Source organism: Pholis gunnellus (genome assembly GCF_910591455.1).
Source record: "Pholis gunnellus genome assembly, chromosome: 8".
In the NCBI taxonomy this organism is placed as follows: Eukaryota; Metazoa; Chordata; class Actinopteri; order Perciformes; family Pholidae; genus Pholis; species Pholis gunnellus.
Genome location: NC_136534.1, coordinates 23,378,190 through 23,399,388, shown reverse-complemented (window position 1 = coordinate 23,399,388; position 21,199 = coordinate 23,378,190).

Sequence of the window (21,199 nt, the reverse complement as noted above, 5' to 3'; positions counted from 1 at the left end):
TCTGGATCTATGTTTTGTTTGCTCTGCTTCTTGCATGAGGCTGCCTGGTGGAAAGATTTAATCTGATGCTTTATTTATGGCGTGTCATTATTTATTTATTTGATTATTTTGTAAATTATTTATCTATTGAATTATTAATTCTTCTTCATGACTTTTTACTTCCATTATTCATGACTTAATTTGAGATTATTGCATCAAGATGCGGCATTGTTGCAGTGTTGGGTCGCCTTTTCACATCAAGTCAGACAAGGATATTAAATCTACCTCTCGGGCTATTTTTCGTTGAAGTGAAAGAAGTAGAAAAATGATCCGGAAAGCTGGCTATTAACATACAAACTGTCGTCACACCAGAAAGAGGAGGAATGATTAGTCTCGTGACAAGCGCTGAATCACCATTTGATTGATCTTGAGACGAGAGCTGTGGTAGGAATAGCAATCTGTTCTACAGTTGTTACAGTGATGGGCAGCCAGTGGGGAGGATGCGCGTTGCGGCTGAAGCATTCCTCCTGTAACCTGGAGGTGAACAGGTCCTTTCCACAGCAGCCATTTTGACATGTCATAGCACAGTAAACACAGGTGTATGTGATAACAGTTAATCATGGTCCCGTTATGTTTAGTGCATCAAAGCCATCCCAGGGCCCTGGCCACCTAAATGGAACAGGGCCATGATGAATGTTATTAATCACACCTGTGTTTACCCTTCAATGGTATGTTAAAGGAGCTTTTGTGAGAAGGTCATATTGGTCAAAATCCAAACTACGCTCTTTCTCAGATAACAATAATAAACCTTTCTACAAGGAATGCAGCAGGAAAGTAGACATAGAATGAAGATAAAAACCCAGATAGAAAGCCGACGTTAATGGAAACTAAGATGGAAAACGATGAAGAACACAGACTTGATCAAATAAGATTAAAAAAAAACTATAAAAAATAAGACAGAATAGATTATTAAGAATGTGTAGTATAAGATGGAAAATTAAACCCACTAAATAATGATAATAATAATAATAATAACAATTGTAAAATCAGCACCTATATTTGCAGCATGTAAACGTCAGTAAACACTGCAGCAGCTGCGTTCTCTTCTACTCTGTAATTTGTTTTCAACTCCAGTCGGGGTAATTTGAGACTTATGAAAGTTTGACGTCTGGTGCAGAATTTATTTTGGTGACTTTTAGGGCGTCTGAGGCCAGAAGCAAACACGGACCATGTAGTTTGGTCTTTAAAAATAATAATGCACCAGAGTTTGGAGTTTGATGTCTTACATGCATTGTATCTCAAAAGAAAGTACAACAAACACACTTTCCTACAAATATACGTACACACAATTGTTTCTACATTTTACGCCAAGCTTTTCTCACATAACATGTTCTGACCTTTGTTAGACCTTTCCATTAAGTAGTTTTTATGGTGGAAAAATCATCATATCCTCCTCTCTGTCAACGTCATATTCTGTATCAACTTATTGCAGCTCTTTATTGAAGCCATATGATGTTCAGAGTGATCCACTGCATTCATCTTTATGGCTGTTCTAATCATTCAAATGGAAATATTCTAGATGTCTCATGCTACATGTTACAACATCTCCCCATATGTTTGGTAGATTTGGGAAAAGACAATCATTTGAAAAACAATTAATTGACTGTTTGTTTGAATGTTTGGTTGCGCAGCATGACTTGATGAATAACGGGGGTTTAAGATGTTATGTGATCAAAATGGAAAAAGATACCAATGTTCTCTGTGATCACACAGCTAAAACACAATACTCACATTAATTGTGTCCACAAAACTAAATCTAATTTCTACAGTTTGTACTCGTTTCAAGAAACTTTATTGAACTCCTTTGATGAACAATGCAGGCCTTAGCTATGATCTAAAACCAGCTTGAATAAACCAACCTGGATTGAGATCAAAGATATCCCAAACATGATGATTTTATCAGTAATTCGCTGCATTCATTCAGCCTGTATATCCATTAACTGGTTGCCTCTGTTCTATTTTCATGTAAATCTCTAATCTGCATTCACCGCAACATTACGCATGCGGCGTATATAGGATTTATACGGCGGATATTTAATCCACAGCTGAAACGGAGAGGAATGAAGTCATCTGGATACATTATATACGCTCGGAGCATTATTATTACAGCGACGTAGAAACTTTTCACACTCACTTCTATCAGTTGCTTTTAATCTTCACAATACAAACGCGTATTCCAGTGTTGCATTACAAGTCAGCGTTGAGAGGAGCCTCAGCTAAAGGCCTTTAAAAATGTAAATATAAAAGTGCATGCTGTTTAGAAAGGAAATCAATTTCCTTGCTTCTTATGTAAATGTAAATAATCTAAATGTTGGAGGTTCTGTTGCGTTATCAATCAGTAGTTGAATAGCGCTCCGCATAGACACCCTGAACACTGATAACATAATCTCTGTATCAAAGAATACACATATTCTTTGGGACCTTGTGCATTTTTAAAAGCCCAGTGTTTCTGCTGTGCGCGTTATTGACAGTTCAATTCATATCAGCCGACATCTCCTAAGCGCTTCATGCCGGATCAAGACTGCCGCGTTATCTGAATTGGAAGTGGGAAACTAAAGGAACCTGTCATGTTGCATTCAGAGGGAAGAGGTGTGTGCATCAGTGGCTGATGTATGTGCAGCAGAGATAACAGTCCCATGGCGGCGCGGCTGGGGCAACAGGAATATTCCTCTTCATCACTCCAGCGCTGCCACTAGTACTGTGACACAGATAATAACTGTTTATATGCAGCCCATCTCAAAGCAGCATCATCCTCTTACTGTAAAAGCTCTCAGGAGCCGACGTGTTCTCCCACAGCGCAGTGTGTCGGGTGTTTACATGTCAGGTGTTGGTAAATAATGTTCTCACATCTTTAGCTGTTCTTATCAGAAAAAGATCCAAGAACACCTCGGTATACTTATTTATATTTTCTTTACATTGCATCCTGTTTCGTGGATAAAATAGTCATCCGTGGCCTCTTTAGAGCGGTCCAACATGAAGAGATGAATCCCAAAATAACATGGCCACCACGTAAAATTCATTCAATATGATAAATCCTATTGCATCTTTGCAGAAGAATAAAGAAATTAAAATATTCTCTAGCTGTGATTTTAAATTCTTGAACAATATGTGTTTTATAAAAGTGGTCAACAGCATATTTAATCTCAATCATCCTTTTTTTAAAGCATAAAGCATAAAGCTAGGCATTGCACAGATTTTGAGAGTTTTTAGGTGTCCATGCCTTAAAGTAAATATAAGTTGCAGGCAGAAGTGTCTCCTTTAAGTGCACCTCTCTGCAGAGTGAAGGACAGGTTTCAAGTTTGTCTTCAAACAATAGTCTGCTAATGTATTTGCTGGCTGTAACGCTGCATGTCTTCTGTTCATGCTGGCCATTAACAGAGCTCTTCCTGAAGCATTTCCACTGTAGGAAACAGAAGACGAAATCTATCGTCCTCATTCTGTGCAAACATATATTTATATAAAATCTGAAGTTAATGTGAAGCTTTAAGCAGCCTGACTATTATTTTTTGACAGACTTGTAAAAATAGCAATCAATCCTTCAATTAATGTACTTTTAGCTAAATTATTTCGAATAAGAATCATGATGAGTTTTGGAAACGTGGAGTCCTGACACCTGGTGCAGAAACTCATCAGTCAACAAATCACAATATCGTGTTTTACTGTTTCTGATCCCAACATAGAAATAAAAAAAATGCTGAAACAAACATCATTGGTTGACAGTTTTATGGTGTGAATTATGTTTTACAAAGTATAGACAGATGTAGTAATGCTGTTTTGCAAGAATATCCAGAAGTCAAGACTTCTTCAGTTCAGACTGATTGGAAGGGAGTCCCAGGCAATTATTGCAAAGTACATGCACAATAGTATATACTATATATAGTATTGTGTATATATAATACTATTACTTCACTAGAAAATGAAAGCTTTTCACATTAAATGTGATACACAAATATTGCATGAATGTTTCATGAATTCGAGCTTCAATATCTCAACGAGTTTGTAAACTGGACATACAGAACGTATGCCTTAGTCCACAGCTCAAACCACACTGAAGAAATGTTCCATGTAAATTTAACTTAAGTTAAGTTGAAGCTTTTTTTTTAAACGCGATATTCGATTGTACTGCCCCCATGTGGCCAATTAAGACGCGATTTAATGAGGAGTTTATTCCACACGTGTGACGAACAGCGCTTCACATCTCAACGAGGAAATGTGCACAACATGAAAAAACCGACTCAACCCCCTTTTAATAAATGCAGCACAGGTAGACTGATGAACGTTTCCTCAGGGGGCTCTTCATGAGTGACAGGGGACTCGGGCTCCGGGGTCCAAACAACCCTCACACCCACTTGGCGTACGAGCCTGATGTGCTTTGTATGAACGCATGTGATTTCACAAACATCTGCCTTAATGAGTCTTCCCCCACACTTCTCCCCTCAAACTTGTGATTGACTTGACTATAAAAAAGTAGATGCAACTGTAAATCATGAGACGTATTGTAAAATGTACTTCTGTCTTCCCGCGTGCTCCGTAATGAAGCAGTCATTATGATTATTTTATAGGACTGAAGTTTTTAAAAACTACAAGAATGCATTACTCTGCATAATGAACAGATGTTGTGGCAACAAGCACATACATTATGCATAAAAAATTATTTCAATTTTGATTGTAGACGCTGATTTATTGAGACAAGCCTAGCTTACAACAGTAATGGATTTAGGATGTGCTTTTGTTGTGTTATTTCCATAATTAATAATAGGGAGGCGGCACATTATATATGCTTTGTATTCATAAAGATGAGAGGGCTTGAGTTATAACAGATAAAATACTGCTTGCTGAACTTTAAAACCACACCAGATTAATTATACATAAAACTTAAACTCTTTTGAGTGAAAAACCAAGAAAAAAAAATCCCCTTAATGCCGCACCGCTTGATGTCTGCATTAGATACCTTGAAGAGCAAGAGCATAACTGATAAGATGAAATAAAATGAAGGAAACAGGAAGATAATTACCACGGTATGATGTACCGTACGATGACAGGAAATCACCACTAAAACAAGGGAGCCAGGCTGGTTCACACACTATATTTTTTATTCTAGACACAAAAGGAAATATATTAAGATGGAATGGGAATAAAGTGAGGGAGCAGATGTATCGCACTCTGTGATGGTCAATCTCACATCTTGTTGGAGCCAGTTAAAGCTTTTCAAACGCTCGGTTGTAAAGATTTAGACACATACTGTCACTGTGTTGGTTGTGCTCATATCTCTGCATCAGATGTCACCTCGACGAGTCCATCTGTATTTACTGTACACGGCAATGAACTACTAAATAATACACTTTATTTATAAGCCATGTCATACAAGAAACACATCAATTAACTGCTCCTTCCTAACTTTGAATGCAGACAGTTTATTTTTTGATCCCACATGTATTACACCATCGGTGTGCAGTAAATACTCACTGGAGCACAACATATGTATTAATGCGCAGCTGAAAATAGTTCCCAATAAATACACTATTCACTCCTATTCCAGGAAGTTTTGTCAATAAAAACTACAATGCCCTGCTGTGTTAGGAAGTTAATTTCCCTTTTTTAAGAAATAAAAAGTCAATATTTGTATCTGTTTTAAAGATACACATGTTCAGATGAAAGCTACATGCAGAATAGGGAAGAAAGTATTGAGAGATGGACAAAGGAATCGAAATACAGATAAACACCTACCGTATACTTGTTAAATGAAAAAGCGGATAATTTATTAATAGTTCACATATTTAAATACGGGTAGATGTCAGTCTTAGAGCGTTCCAAGTGAATAATCTGAGAAATATTAATAAATGGTGACAAATTGTTTTATCACTCAAAAAAAGTTGAGTGATTTTTACTGAACTGCTATGCCACAGAGTCACATGACGTTATGTCAGTAGCTTATGTTTATGTCAGCATGTTTTTATTTTTTTTTTCTAACCCTTAATAAGTTGTTTTGTTGCCTAAATTTAACCGCCACCGTTTCGCAACGTTTAACCCCGATCCTTTCCTAACGTTCAACGTCTAGAGACGACGCTCAAGGCAGCCAGAGTTCTGCCCAAGCAGCAAAATACGACGAGTAGGACTAAGATCACGTTGAAACTTGAACATGTTAACTTATTTCACATTTTTAATGGCAGTATTATTGGCCAGCTTTCCACCCAAATATACTTTCCTTAGACTGACATCAATGATACATTTGACCAAAGATTTTGTCTCTTTTTTAAATTTTCATTCAACTCACATGTCAAACATTGTCATGCTGCTCTACTACAATCATTTATCAGTGATTTTCTTTTTCATCAGCAGGTTGGAAAAGTCTCTGCAACATCATTTTTGACCCAAGTGATGCTAGAGATCTAAAAGCAAAAAATATTAAACCCATGATTTCCAATTCACAATCCTAATTAAAAGCACAAAGCTAACCATTGTATTCACACTGACTGGCCGATATCCATTTTGTAATGAAAGTAATATCAGGCTGATGAATTAATACTTGGCTGTATGTGGCGATATCTGATGTTTCTGAGCTTGTAATTTGTGCAGCACGAGTGATGAATTCCAATCGCTTGAATAGTGAATGTGAATGAATATTTGGTCCAACTGCGCCGGTTCTTTGAAACGTTTTCAGCATATCTTCAGAGTGCTTCACGCGACCTGACGTGACCCCGTTGTGACCCCGTTGTGACCGTATCTCTGCTGGACGCTCGGATGCAGATGTCTTCCAGACGGCGCACAACCTGGCGGAACAAGTCCAAGGTCTGGTACAGGAGGAGGTACATGAAGTGCGACGGCGTTTGGCTCCACACAGTAGAATTAATGATTTGAAGACACATAGTTGGTGAATAATTGATTCCAGCCCCGAGGATGGTTAGGAGCTGAGTAAAAGACTAATAAATCATTTGTGGTGCTGCCAGTTGTCACTTTCAATTATTTCTGGGTTTGCGATAAACTGCTGCACCTGCCAGCTGCTGGTCCCACGATTCTCTGGAGCAGAAAGTGACGACTTTACCCCAAACTTTGCTCTGCCATGCCTGACACACACAGCTACCCTTTAGCAGGCAGGGTGTGGAAGAAATGGGGGGAAATATAGACACAGTATTGCTTATCAAAACCATTTTCACAACTGCACAAGTAGAGCATGATATTAAAGTTTTTCTGTTAATGATTTCCACACTATCAACTTTAGTCTGATTTATTAATCGGAGTCGCATTGACCTTCAGCCAAGTCATTAAAACCAAGCAGGGGTTATTACAAAAATAAGTCCGATTGTATGGAAGTCAATGAGAAAACGACTCTACTCCTCTCTTGATTTATTCCCTCAGTAAACATTGTGAACACGAGTTTATGGTCTCAATCTCTAGTTTCAAGTCTTCTCCAATACAGCATGATGCTCATTTAGTAGATTATCTTCCAGTCGAGAGTAAAACAGACCATAAAGCAGGGTGTGCTTTAGGGCGGGGCTTACTGTGATTGACAGGTTGCTGCCGCTATACCAGAGACGTATACGGCGTCTCTACGTCACTCCTCCGCATTCCAAATATGGTAACTTCGGTTCATTGGCTGCAAAAAAACAACACGGCGACGGACGTAACACAAGACTGCGAAATCGAACCAAGTCGAGGCTTCATAACGTCCACGAACCAACGGGTGACGTCACGATGACGACGTCTTCTTCTTATATACAGTCAGTGTCATAGCCGTAAAAAGAACAGCTTGAAGAACACTGTTTGACAAACACAAAGGCCTCAACAAGGTAAACACGAGCAACATGGCTGCAGTCAGGAAAGAATGCGTTTTAAAACGTGATTGTAAGAAATGTTGTCCCTTTTAAAAAACAGAATATTTGTGTGCATGTGAAACACAGCCAGCGTGTGCTGCATACAGTCGTAAAGATGAATTGATCTATAACGTATCGAGACTCGACAAAAAAATGAGAGCTTCGGCAGCGTTGCTATGGTGATGTCCATTTACTTTTGTCCCTGTTGTTTCTGATTAGCCTTTTAGTGTCGAGCTAACAGTCCTCTGTAGCAGCTGCTATGAAACACCAGAAAGTATCTGTAATAAAGGGGTTTTATTAGCCAATAACAGAGTGGGAAGAACTTAAGTTTTTGCAAAATGAAATGCTGGAAATGAGAAGATGAGGCACAATATTTCCACATTGCTCATCTTATGACGTTATCTTTCCTTTTTTTTCTGTCTGTCTATCCTGATTGATTGACTGACAGACAGATGGATGGAAGCGGATTGATTGATTGAGCTGTTTTAAGGGCCTGCCGTAATGGAAATGTGATAATCTGCTAAATAAATAAATAAATAAAATCAGGTCTGTCATCCCCTCCCACATCTGACAAGTATAAATCTAACTGATTAACACTGTTGTACATTCACATTTTACTTCCTGTTTATTTGAATGTAACAGATTGCATATTGTAACATTATGAGAATGTGTCTCTAGGTGTAAAGATGTCTTTATAAATCGGCGCCGCAGCAACACATTGCCATTGTTAACATATGTGAGACTTGCTTGTGTTTTGTCACATGTGTAAATGAGCCTAATGCACAATGTACTACAAGGAAGACCTTGTCAAGTGAATAATTGCGGAGTTGCGGATCACGAGCTCCTGCAGGCCCTCTCCCGGGAGCGAGGCTTGTCGAGGTAAACTAGGTGTGCGGCACAGTTCGCGGTGCTCGAGTGAGGGCTTTTAAAACCCCGTTATTCCACAAACAAATACTATGTTTGTATTCTGAAAGTAATTTGATCAATGTTGGTCTCTATTAGTCATTCCACATGGGGCTAGAGCAATCTGGGAACAATCAGTGGTTTGTAATTGTAATTAGTGGTGGGATTTTTTTTTCCCTGTTGCTTTGGAACAAACTTTTTATTCAAAATCATTATTTTAGTTTTAGTGTGAAATGCCCTCTAACTAAAACAGTAACAGTAAATGTGTTTGTCATTGCTTGCCCATTGAAATGTACCTATTTAAGTATTGAAATGCAAATAAACTCCTATTAAGTACACCTGGACATCTCATCAATTGCAATCCAATAGAACTGCTCTGCCAGAAAGTCTACTTTACTAAATCTTTCTCACGGTCATAGAGGTGTTAATTCATGTAATTGTTTGTAATTGTTTTAGCATTGAGGTTATTGGAATTTAAATCCCCTCTCACTATAATAGTCCAGAATGTAGTTGTTTAGCGATATAGAGTTACATCATCTGTATGTAGTATCTAAATACGTGTGTACATGTTGTTTAGTTGATGCACTAACTTGATGTTGGTGAGATCTGAGGACACCTTGCTCACTGAAGGTAGCCACTCGTCACACCTGCAGGTAACGGACTGATTGGCACTTCTTTGTTGGTACTAGCTAAAAACGGCTGATCCCTGAAGCTCAATGAGTCATAGCTGAAATGTTTGCACACGTCACTCTGCTGCGCTGAACATATGAGCTGAAGGTATTTGATTTCAAGTGCTTTCTGACTGGTTTGCAAACTTTTTCCACTGTGCCCTTATTGTCAACAAATCCCATGAAAAGACCAAAACCAACAATCCTAACAAATATAACCTTTATGTCCCACCCTTGGTATAGCTTATTCCTGTGTCATGTTGCTCCAAAGAATATTTAAAATACACCACCGTTGCAGTGGGTGATACGTTCCTCCATTTCAATCAACTGTGTATCAATCCACATGAGAAAATAGTCCCCAGCAGATGTACTATTTCTTCCTGTTTGTGTAACATGTATTTAAAGCTACAGTACAGCTATTTCAGCAAATTACTGAGCCTTTTTATGAAAATGAATAATTTACTCATGACCCGTTTTTTTTTCTTTAATTTGTCGTCTTTAGTATGAACTCGTGGGTTAGGAGCTGAGTGCAACAGAAAATATTAAGAGATGCACTGTTGGTTTTGTTGCCCGTGCAGATCATGACTAAAGAAAATGTAAAGACGAAACACCACATCTAGGTTTTGCTTCATTCAACACAAGCATGCCCCTGTTTCGTCAACAATGTGAGTGAAAACTGCCCGATCAAAACACGATCCCGTGCTCTGGCACATTTGTGCAAATACGCTCCTTTCGTCAAATTTGTGGCGGACGCTCCTGTTGAGTAATTGCTATTTTGGTTGTATAGCGGAGTGATAACATTGCATTTGACAGCTGATAGAGAGCAGGGAAGCGTTAAGTAGACAGTGGTGGAGTGCGGTCCATCTGTGAGGGGGAACAGAGGGACGGAGGCAGAGTGTGAGGCGGCCCCTCAGGGCCTCCAGGCAGCTCAAACAGCATTAGCAAGAGGTGTCCCTGCCTTCACCGCAGCTTTCACGCCTCACTCCTCTTTTCAACGCAAATCAGAGGCAACACAAGTTATCCATTTGGGATATTGAGTCGATACGGAGATAACGGCTGCACTTATGAGCCACGGTTATGAAAAAAGATCAGCGATGTGCCCACAGCCTGTTTATCTGTCTCCCACATTAGTGAGAGCAGACACTCGCTGCAGGTGGCATGAAATATTAAAGGGATAACCTCGTTTTGCTAACTGACCGGAGCAAAGTTGTCACATGTGTCCTCGGGTTGTGTGAGGTCTCCGACTTATTGATTTTCTCTCCTTTGTTGTTTTCTGTTGGGATATATATGATTCAATATCTTCCCTCGGAGGCTCCTTTCTCACCTTGTTAACTGTGACTCCTTTATGGCTTTTCTTTGAGGATTGTTTCATTTTTAGCAGCTGAACAACTGCACTGAATGGGGTGATTCTTTTCTTTTTAAAAACCCTCCACCTGAGAATGTGTTTCAGCATTTGATTACGTATTCTCCCACAACTCACTTGTGCAAGTAACCAGCGACTCAGCCTGACTCAGCCTTGTATAATACCTGAATATAAATAGACGGAGAAAGAGAGAAAGATGGTCTATGTAGTATATTGCACCTTTGGCCACGCCCAACAGTGATGTCACAGTGTTCCGACGTACACCTGGAGTACACCTCTACATCACTGCAGCGAGGGGAGAAGTTAATTAAGCCACTGGAGGTCAGCAGAAACAAGATTTTCAGCTGGTGTCAGGTTTCACATTGAAGCAGGCGGGAACCGCAACATGTATTCGACAGTGCGTAAATATAATTACCAATATATTGGATTAGATTATGCACTTATATTCTTTCTTGCCAAAAGTTACATGAAAGGATTGTGAAGACGCTCTTGTCTTGTAAGCTAACTATGAAGCCAGAGCTAGCAGGCTGTTAGCTCCGTTTTTACTCCTTCAATTAGAAAACCAAAGTCTCAAATGTTGAACTGTTCCTTTAAAAGTCTGAACCGTTACCATATTTCCAGTGGGCCACCATTCTGGTTGATATGAAATAGGGTACAAAAACTAAAGAGAGTTGTGATAATTCATTTACTGTAATTTATAATTCCAAATGAGACTTTACATCAGGAGAGATAAAACTGTTTTGATTGTGGGCCATATATAGAAAAATTATAAATTCAAAGTTTTTAACCCGTTACTAGACAGCATTTCTAGACCCTGCGTGGAAATAACATGTCTATCAAAGTAACTATGCAACACTACTAAAGAGTTTGACATGACAGTCGTATAATAACAGTATTTCTATATCTGCTGCTATAATTATTCATTAAAAATTAAGATTAATTCAATACTCTTTAAATCTAATACAGTGTATGGCCTAAGTGCCCACTTTAAATATTATGCTATACGTAAACTAGTAAATGAAGTTAAAACTGGTAGAAATTGCAAAATACCTGTAATGGTTTCTGTTCATAGCCTCAGGGCCATCTTAAAAGATAACCATGTAAATCTGTAAGTCTAATAATGAGATGCAACAAACAGAACAGTCAGCAAATATTACAAATGAATTGGTCTCTGTGCCCAGACAGAAATATTTTTGACAAAATGTAGTCAATATTCAAATGAGGACGTGCAATATACAGTAATCAAGCCACATTCTAGTTCATTCTTGAACCAAATCCGTGGTTCTTAAACCGTATTTCGCGTATCTTCCGAGATTTCCACTGTAACATTGGCACATTAAACAGAACAGGACAAACTAATTGTTTAGTAGAGGTGGTGCATCGTGTTTAAGGACCCTTTTATTCCCTAATGTCAAAGTGAACCTCAGCCACTGAGGGGTTCAGAGAGATGTTTGTGCTCATTGTTCTTATACGAATGTGAAAATAGCTTCATGGTAGATGTGACATAGTAACATAAGGTTTACAGTTATTGCAGGTATTTATCGAGCAGTCTTTCTGAAGAGCACTTTATAGAAGTTGGAGGCACGTGATGTGACTCACATGCAGCGTTCACTGCTGGCAGGAGATCAGCAGCACCGCGAGCTGCCAGAGCAGCCCGGTCACGTGACCGGCTGGGAAGCCTTTGACAGGGCTGATGGTTTTGGAGTGAGTGGCAGCTGAGGCTGGTGGGGTGGCCGGTGGAGGGGGTGGGTTAGGACTGCGAGTAGAGGAAGTCAAAATGAGTGTGTGGGGGGGGGGGGGGGGGGGGGGAGTTGGTGCGCTGTGGTTTGGGATCTGTGAGGAACAACAGCGTTGCTCCTGTGCGTCTGCTCCCTGACACTTCCCTAATCTGATAACGGATGAGGACAGGTTGCCTCCGCTGTACCTGGCAAGTACCTTCCTCAACCTGCACAGGCGGATTTCGGCGGATAAGGCCAGGCTTGGCAAATGCCGGCGTACTCCGGAGAATAGTTAAAGGGTGATTAATCATTGTTTAGGCGAGGAATGCGCGGGGAAGAATGGGAAAGCGGCGTTTCACACCTCTGAAGCAATTAATCCCTGTGATCTCCACCAGGTTTGTCTTGTAGATAAGTCAGGGTACAAAACTGTTGCTAATTTATCAACCCACTCATGCCATCCAGCATAAAACACACAATTTATTTCCAATCATTTATTGTCAAATTTTAAAAAGAGTGACTTTGCCACATCCAAGTGTGCCTTATATTAGCTTCATATAAACTAAGTACCCCAGATTACAATGGGAATCTTGTTTTATTGTGCACATCTGGTGGAGTCACAATGCATTTTCACATTCGCTGTCTGAATTTTTGAGTGATTGTGGCATAAATCATTTTGCTAATCAGAAACATAAGTGACATGAAGGCATCTCCCCTCTTGGAACAAAGGAACAACATATGGCTCTAAAAGCACTCAGGTCTTTTATTTCCAAGGTATATAACCTGTGCATAAACCAATATTATTGGACTGATTTGCATTTTTCTTTCATTCCGGGCTCTTTTTCAGATCTCATATCTCTGCAGATGACTCCAATAATGGATAAGAAAAGCATTTCTTCCTCGTTATATATTTGATTCTCAACTTGAGTGCAGTTAAGCAAAACATAAGACTCGGCTCAATGGTTTGTTGCAAGGTGAATTATGGCGCCGTACTCCGTGATTTGTGGAGAACACAAGACCAGCGCGTGCATGATAGATTTATGTAAATATGCGAGCCAACCACAAAAAGTAGAGCTCCTCCTCCCTCTAATAAACTGCATTAACAGATGAACCAAAAAAACGACACTGATAAGACAAGATGAATTCCTTTATTACGAGTGGGTTCTCTCCGGATATCTCTGCATTGCTTCCAAATCATATTTGCCTCCTAAAATGGGAGGGGGTGGGGGGTGGGGGGTGGGGGGGACACATTCCTGCCAATAATAGTAAAATGGCTCCTGTTTTAATTGCATCATTACGTACCCAATATCAGCAGCCTGCCTGCCAATATCAATATTGCCATAGCATGGGTGGAATATAGATGACCCAGGGTATGCGTGGGTCTTCCATGAGTGCCTCCATGCCAGACTCATCCCATTGCCCGCTGTGCGGGGAATGGGCATGTAGGCCGGATAGCAGCTCGTCTTTCTAATGTCCCCCCGTATTCCCTTAATTGCTGACGGATCTTGTTTGGATTTTTGATGGCGGCTTGGAATCTGTGGTTGCTACACATAGGAATTCATAGGCCTTGAGGGAAACATCATGTTACCCACTGGGCGCGCGTCCGTGTCTGCATGTCTGCGCGCACATCCGTAATCCGTGCGTCTACATCTGCCTGGTCGGTACGTGCAAAGATCAGGTCTGTTGTTAAGGTGGAGAGGCGGAGGGCTCTGCATAGTGCGTTCATACATTAGGATGATGTAACTTATATAAATGGGGGTCGGCGGGGGTCAAGTATGCTGCACGCAGATTCACAGAGCAGCTGGTTAACTGGTGGTGAGAACGCACAGGTTCCTCTAAACATGATGGTGCAGCCTTTGACTGGGCAACACTTATATGGACCTGAGACAGATTTAAAAAAAATAAAGGCTGTTTTGCATTTCTCATCCAGCAAAGCTGCACATATGGCCCGGCAGCAAACTTAACAATTAGTATATGCTTTGATGAAGGAAAATTACATATTGTAGGTCCCACTTCAAATGCACTTCACATATCCATATTAATGCATTCAGGACTGGAAAGTGAAAAGATAATTTTCCTGTTTAAATATTTCATTCTAGCTTAAAACTTAGCCCGTAATTAGATCTCCCTAATGGCAAGAGCATCCAGTTTGTCCGTTTTAATTAGATTGTTGTTTAACTATTAATTATGTATCTTTGTGTCATATAGTTTTGATGCTAACAGATGGTGAAGTGCTTAATGGCCGGGTAAGATTGGGTGATGATTTATTTACCTGCACTCTGTTAGTAAGATCCATACTTACACTCCTGGTCCTCTGCAGCTTGTGTGGTGACCTGCTGTAATGATACAGGACAGGACAAGACGTACAATATCAGGTAGATACTGTATGCAAAGGACTGCAACTAACAACTTTATTCAATATTTCATAATCTTTGCTTGAAATATTACTATTTATACTGTAATTTCAGCTCTAGATATGTGTTATAGACACATTATTCAACAAATATACATTGCTCCGGTGTTCAATATGGTTGGAACTGACAGACAGCTGTAATCCCAGCACTGTAATGCATCACTGCACAGCGAGGTGCAGTGTGTTGAAGACGGTTACATGCATCAAAAGTGAGGCCTGTTAACACGCTTCTACGACTGGAATGCAAAGAAAACATATGCCGATCAATATAAAACACTAAATTATGAGTACACAGTTTGCATGTATTAGTACTCTGATCCCCTTAGTTTCCCTGCATGAGATCAATAAAGTGTCTATCTATCTTTTTCTATTTGAACTCTCACTATTATTGAAAAACTGTAGTTCTATTAAAATTGACCATTAACCTTAAAATTAACCAATTTGGTAGCTATTTAATCAGTATAATATCCTTCCTGCCCTGTGGAGGAAACTCACCGCACAAAACTGCAGAATTATAAAGCACAATAACACAACAAAGCATCCGCATTTAAGACAACAAGATGGAAAACAAATCAAAGACAGTAGCAGAAATGTGCAAGGCCCCCCCCCCCCCCCATGTCTACGTTGATTTAAGATTTAAATCTCGTAAAAAACTCGCTTTTTGTGATTCAGCACTTTGCCAGAGCTTGAGAACTACTTTTGCAAAGGTGCACCATATTTTTCTCACAAGCCAATCAGAGCAGAGGGGAGGAGGCCTTAAAGAGACAGTAGCTGAAACAGAGCGTTTCAGACTGAAGAAGAAAAATGCTGAAATACATATGAACCTGAAAAATCGTGTGATATGTCTCCTTCACAGCCACCTTTTTTCTAAGCAATTTGACTTTGAGGAAACTTATTAAACATCCTAACCTGACTTCTTTATATTTTAAATCCTGCGCTCCATCGATGTTCGGTAGCTTGCGGTGTTATTTATTACCTTTGCTGGTGCATTGCTGCAGTATATATGCACACAGACTCAACAGGGTACCTTTAATTAATAGTTTACGCATGCATCATATATGTGTCCATGTAGCATACAGTGTTTGATTTGTAGAGACCCGATTTAGGTCACGTTTTAACAGAATATAGTTTAGTTATATTTACTGGCAAAACATGAAGTAGTCAATAAGTGGCTGAGTGGATTTGTTGTAACGTTACCTTTGATATTATAGAATCAGAATCCTATTCAAAATGACCTGTTCCTACTAAAGTTGTATGCTCTTAAGGTATCAAAATGAAGAGAACTACATTTTGCAGCTTTTTGTCCGTTTTTTTGTTGTTATTGTTGAAGCAACAAACATGTGAACATGTTAAGCCTTACAGCGCGGTGAGTTCATTTATTTCTTTCAGCATGGGTGACCCGAGCGAGCGAGACTCAAAAACTCACAACCTGGCAGCGTTGTTGTGACGCTCGAACGGGACCAGCACACAAACTTCACGCACTGCTGAACTTTTGACCCTTTGTTGTTGTTGTTGTTGTTTTGTCCGTCAACAACTACTCGAGACCCCCTGCTTTTACTCTAAAGTTGAGTCATGTTGGTGTCGGGGTGTTTTGTTGCACCCGGTTTGACTCTGGGCTCCACATTTGGCTGACTGTTATTTGTTTTGTCTCCTGATGATGGGGGCCTGTGATTGATGGACGGGGTCCAGGACATCTCCGATCGACAGCTGTTGATAGCTCTGAAATCGAGAGCAGCAGTCGGAGCGTAACAATGAGCTCATTGCGCTCTTGGCTTGGTCGCCAGCCCAGCAAACCCCAGCACTGGGGGGACTTCATGAATTTCAACCGGGGCCACAAATGTGAGTGCACATGAAAATTGTGCTGGGGTGGAGGGAAAGGGACTTAACTTGAAATATAGCCCTGATAATTACAATAATCATAGTCGAAGCAAAAGGAAAAAAATGAATACTTCATGTGAGCAGCACAATGTTGAATGCAAAAAGACTTTTGTTTCAGTCTTTCATGGATGTTATAAAGTTCTCAGGCCATGTTCAACTGAAAGACTGAAGCGGTGCTTAACAGGAAAACTACAAGCTGAAAGATGCGAGTACACTGATGTGTTGCCCCATCAAAGCTTCCTGATAATTTGCCCCCAGTACATCACGGGGGGGGGGGGGGGTTACTGTCGTGGGAAGGCCTGTAAGGAGCAGCATGCAATGAAACAGGGTTTTTATTAAAGAAATCCCTCACGCTGGTGGAATGTCGCATTTTAGTCGGCAGTCACATCTCCAACATGCACGGCGGCTACAGTGTGATTTGGATTCACTAATATAGCGGCTATTTTTATGACAGTTTGTGCACTTTGCAGCTGACGAAAAAGAAGAAATAATGACCCAGAGCACTGCCGCTAATGACGGATTCACCGCACAGCGAACGCTTCGCAGCAGAGTGTCTGTCAGCCCACGTATGTGCTGTAGGTTAATGATAGAGGTTAAGGAGTCAATGTGAGCATTAAGCGTCGCTCCATATTGTGTTTTGTCTTAAAGCCACCCATACTTTAGCTTTAATTGGACAGCATCATGCGGTAATAAGCTGTGGTTGCATGGGTTTGATGCCCGAGCCCTCCGAGGTTACCAAAGCACCGGCACCACATCTGAGCTCAAATTAGCATTCTGGGCAAGCAGAACTCCCCAAGCTTAATTAAGGTAAATTCAACATTCTAGTTCATCACTGGGTTTTATATAATCTTAAAACCAGTTGCGCTTGTTTGGCAGCTGTTTATTTCTTATATTAAAAAAGAAAACATTACACTGTAGATGATTTGGCATCCCAGGATTTTGAATTTGAGCCCTCTATTATGGGAAATCTGGGTTTGCACAATGATTAAATGCTTAATAAAATATTCATTGTTGTTGCCAACATCTGTATTGTACAGGCTAACGGCTCACTGGAGTGTGCGAGACTTGTAAAGTTTCCAAACGCGCCGTTGAGAACCCTGGAAAGTTCACCTAAGAGTTTGCCTCCCTCATTACCACGCTACTTCTGTGTCTGCGATTAGACAGAGAACATCTTTAATTGCTTTAAAATCTGAATGCATGATAAGAATGGATTAATTTGATTTTTCTGTTCCTACAAGTAGCAGATGGTTTATGTCTTCAGAATGCTCATGTTGTAAAATGAGATCCCCAGCTTGTCTCTGATTGGTCACTGTTAATGAAGCATGCTGGGCTGATTATTGATTTAGAAAATGAGGACGACACAAGTATTGTGTGCGCTGCTGTAATAAATTAAAGACATGCTTTGTTTTATAGTTGACAGGCACCTACCTTAAACAACACGAAATATTTGATTTTCCATTCAGGTGGTCTCCGGCCCGTCAAAGTAATTTTATTGTTTATTTTAAAACAGGCACTTTTATAGACGCCACTAACAAGCAGATGGTCGACTTGACTTATTTGTGTTTTGTGTTTCTGAATGACCGATCAGATGCATGATGGGAAATGCAATGAGCTGCTTGTCAGGGAAGAGACAATTCACGGGAGAGGGCCCGCGAAAGCTGTATACATTCCCAATTTACTCCCATCTCTGCGGTTTTTAAGGTTAGTCATTTTTTTTTTTTGCATTATTATTGGCTGTTGCGAGAGCAGCTGTTCCCCAGCCTCCTACCGAATTACCATCCTCACACTGACAGACAGGCAGCTGATGGGGAAACTCGCTGCGTGCATGAGGAGATCCAATTCAGCAATGAAACTAATGTGCTGCATCAAGGGGGGGGATATGTGGCGGCCCAGGAGGAAGGGGAGGAGGTCCAGTCCGGGACCAGTTTGGACTGGATCTGGACGAGCCTGGATGTGGTTCCGTCGTGTCAGATCCTTCCTGTATTTACTCATTTATTCACTTATTTATTCATTTATTTATTCTGTTCCCGAGACACCGCCTTGGCTGCAGATTCCAAACTGGCAGTTTTCCACTCCCTAACAAACAACCCCCCCCCCCCCCCGAAAAAAGACAACAGACACATTTCTGATGTTTGAAGAGAGTACTGGGGGGTGGACACAATAATAGAAACATCTAAATATTATAATACGATGGGCCGTTACAACACCAAAACCACAGATACAATCAAAAGTAATGATCCCCTATAATTAAATAAATGTCTCTCTGACGCTGCCATCTTGACAAAGGTAGTATATATTGTTTGGTTGGTTTTATGACAGGGCTTTTGTCTTGGATTGTACTACATATGACAGGTGTTCCTGCTGTATATCAGTTTTTAACATCAGTGCGTGAAGCATACTGGAAGATTTTTATTCGGCTAAAGTTAGTAAGCTTGTAGGAAAGGAAAAAATACAACCAAATTAAAACTAAATTCAAAATATTACACAAACGTCTCATTTGCTTTATTCATATGTGAAATTGCAAAACACAAGGACTGGGAGGGATATGAATAAACACTAAATAATGGTAGTTTATAATTATGGACTGTGATAATCATGATACAGTTTGTGGGAAATCAGTTTTGTTTGATCACCTTGATACTTCATGGTTGTTCCTAGTTTTATGACAATTGCTTATAAACATAACTTGTTACAACAGTTTTAAATCTGCTACAGAAAATGACACATTAGTTCTGTTTGGGGTGTCTAGACGCCTCAGCTGTGAAACGTGATTATCTACGCTGTATGTTTGCACCATGCAACTCCTGCAGGCGCTAGCTAGCTAGTTTATAGAGCTTCTCAACTCCCAAAGCCAAACTTTCATTTTGTCATCAAATTTTGTAAAACTGCCAATATTTGTAACCTGCAGAGTTGATTTCTTGCCTCAGAAAATTCTTATTGGTGAATTTCATGATGAAATAGCATTCGAAAATGATTAAGAACGTACACGTGTTGGTCTGTTTCTCTGCTGCCTTGGTGCTCAGCTCTCGGGTATCTTTGGACGACAGGAACAAAAAATGTGAGCTGCCAAGTCACTCGACACACAAAGTTCCTTTCAGCGGTTAGCATCATTGGCTAGGCCAACTTAGCGTTTATCACACACCTGGAATGTCTGGAAAGGTAAAGACAATCAGAGGCAAAGTAGGGGCGGGACTTCCCGGTAAAACTGTAAAACTGTTGATGGATGTAGTTGAAAGATTTATTCATTTCGTTGCAGCAAGTTACACGATGAATAAATAAAAGTATATATTTAAATAAAATCATAAATAGAGAAAAGAAAGTGTGAATAAATAGATGAGTAAATAGATAAATAAATATACGATAAAGTAAATGTATGAATATATATATATATAAATGAATACATAAATAAAAATAAATTCAACATATATATAATAAATGTCTATTTTTTATTTATTTATGGTGACAACTGAGCTTAAATTGCATTATTATTCCTGTATTATTTATTCATATTTATTTATATAAACCGTTATGTATTTATATATTTAGTTTTGGCCCATAAAGCCTTCCGTACTGCTGGAGGAGCTGGAGAGGTCATTTAAAAACAAAGTGGAACTGAGGACTGAGAATGATTTGAGTACTTGCATTATTCAAAAAAGTAGCAGCCGTGGATCCCATTCAAAATCCCCCACTGTGCTCCATTTCTAGACATGCAGGCCTGTAGTTTGTCCAGCGCAGTGAGCTCCTTTGAGCATAACAACAAAGTGCTCGTCGCTTTTTTGCTGCTGAGGTCTTATGTTCATGTCTACTTCTATTGACATGCAGTGCAAACATTTCTAATTACCTTTAGCTCTGTGATATCAGTCTGCCTCGAATAACCTGCTGTGGCGTTTTACCACCTGTTACTAATCGCTCTGTGAATTCGTCACGGCACCGGCAATGATTCAAACCAACACTGGGCGCCCCACAAGACCCTCCAGGAAACGTAGCAACCCGGCAGCAGCACAGCGTTCAGAGAGCCGGGGGAGTGACTTCATGGATTTTTTGCATCATTAACTATTTATGAGTTGCCACTTCATGTTATTTACACTGGACTGATGGTAATGCTGTTCAGAGCTCAAACGCCATGCAGGGACCCGCTGGGATAGCGGGGCGGAGGGTGCAGGGGGAGGCGAAGGCATGTGTGAATCTGTTAAATATTGTACGGAAACGCCACCTGCAGCTGCCAACGTGGCGCGGGGTAAAAAGGGCGAGTTGGGAGCAACTCTGGGGGGGGGGGGGGGGGACAAAGAAATGCAGCAGACTGCAGTGCATGCAGACAGGCCACACTGTGACTATATAATGTATAAGTCAAAGCCTTACCACAAGCCACAGGGAATATTCAGTTGACCTGGTTTATCTTTAGCTTAAAA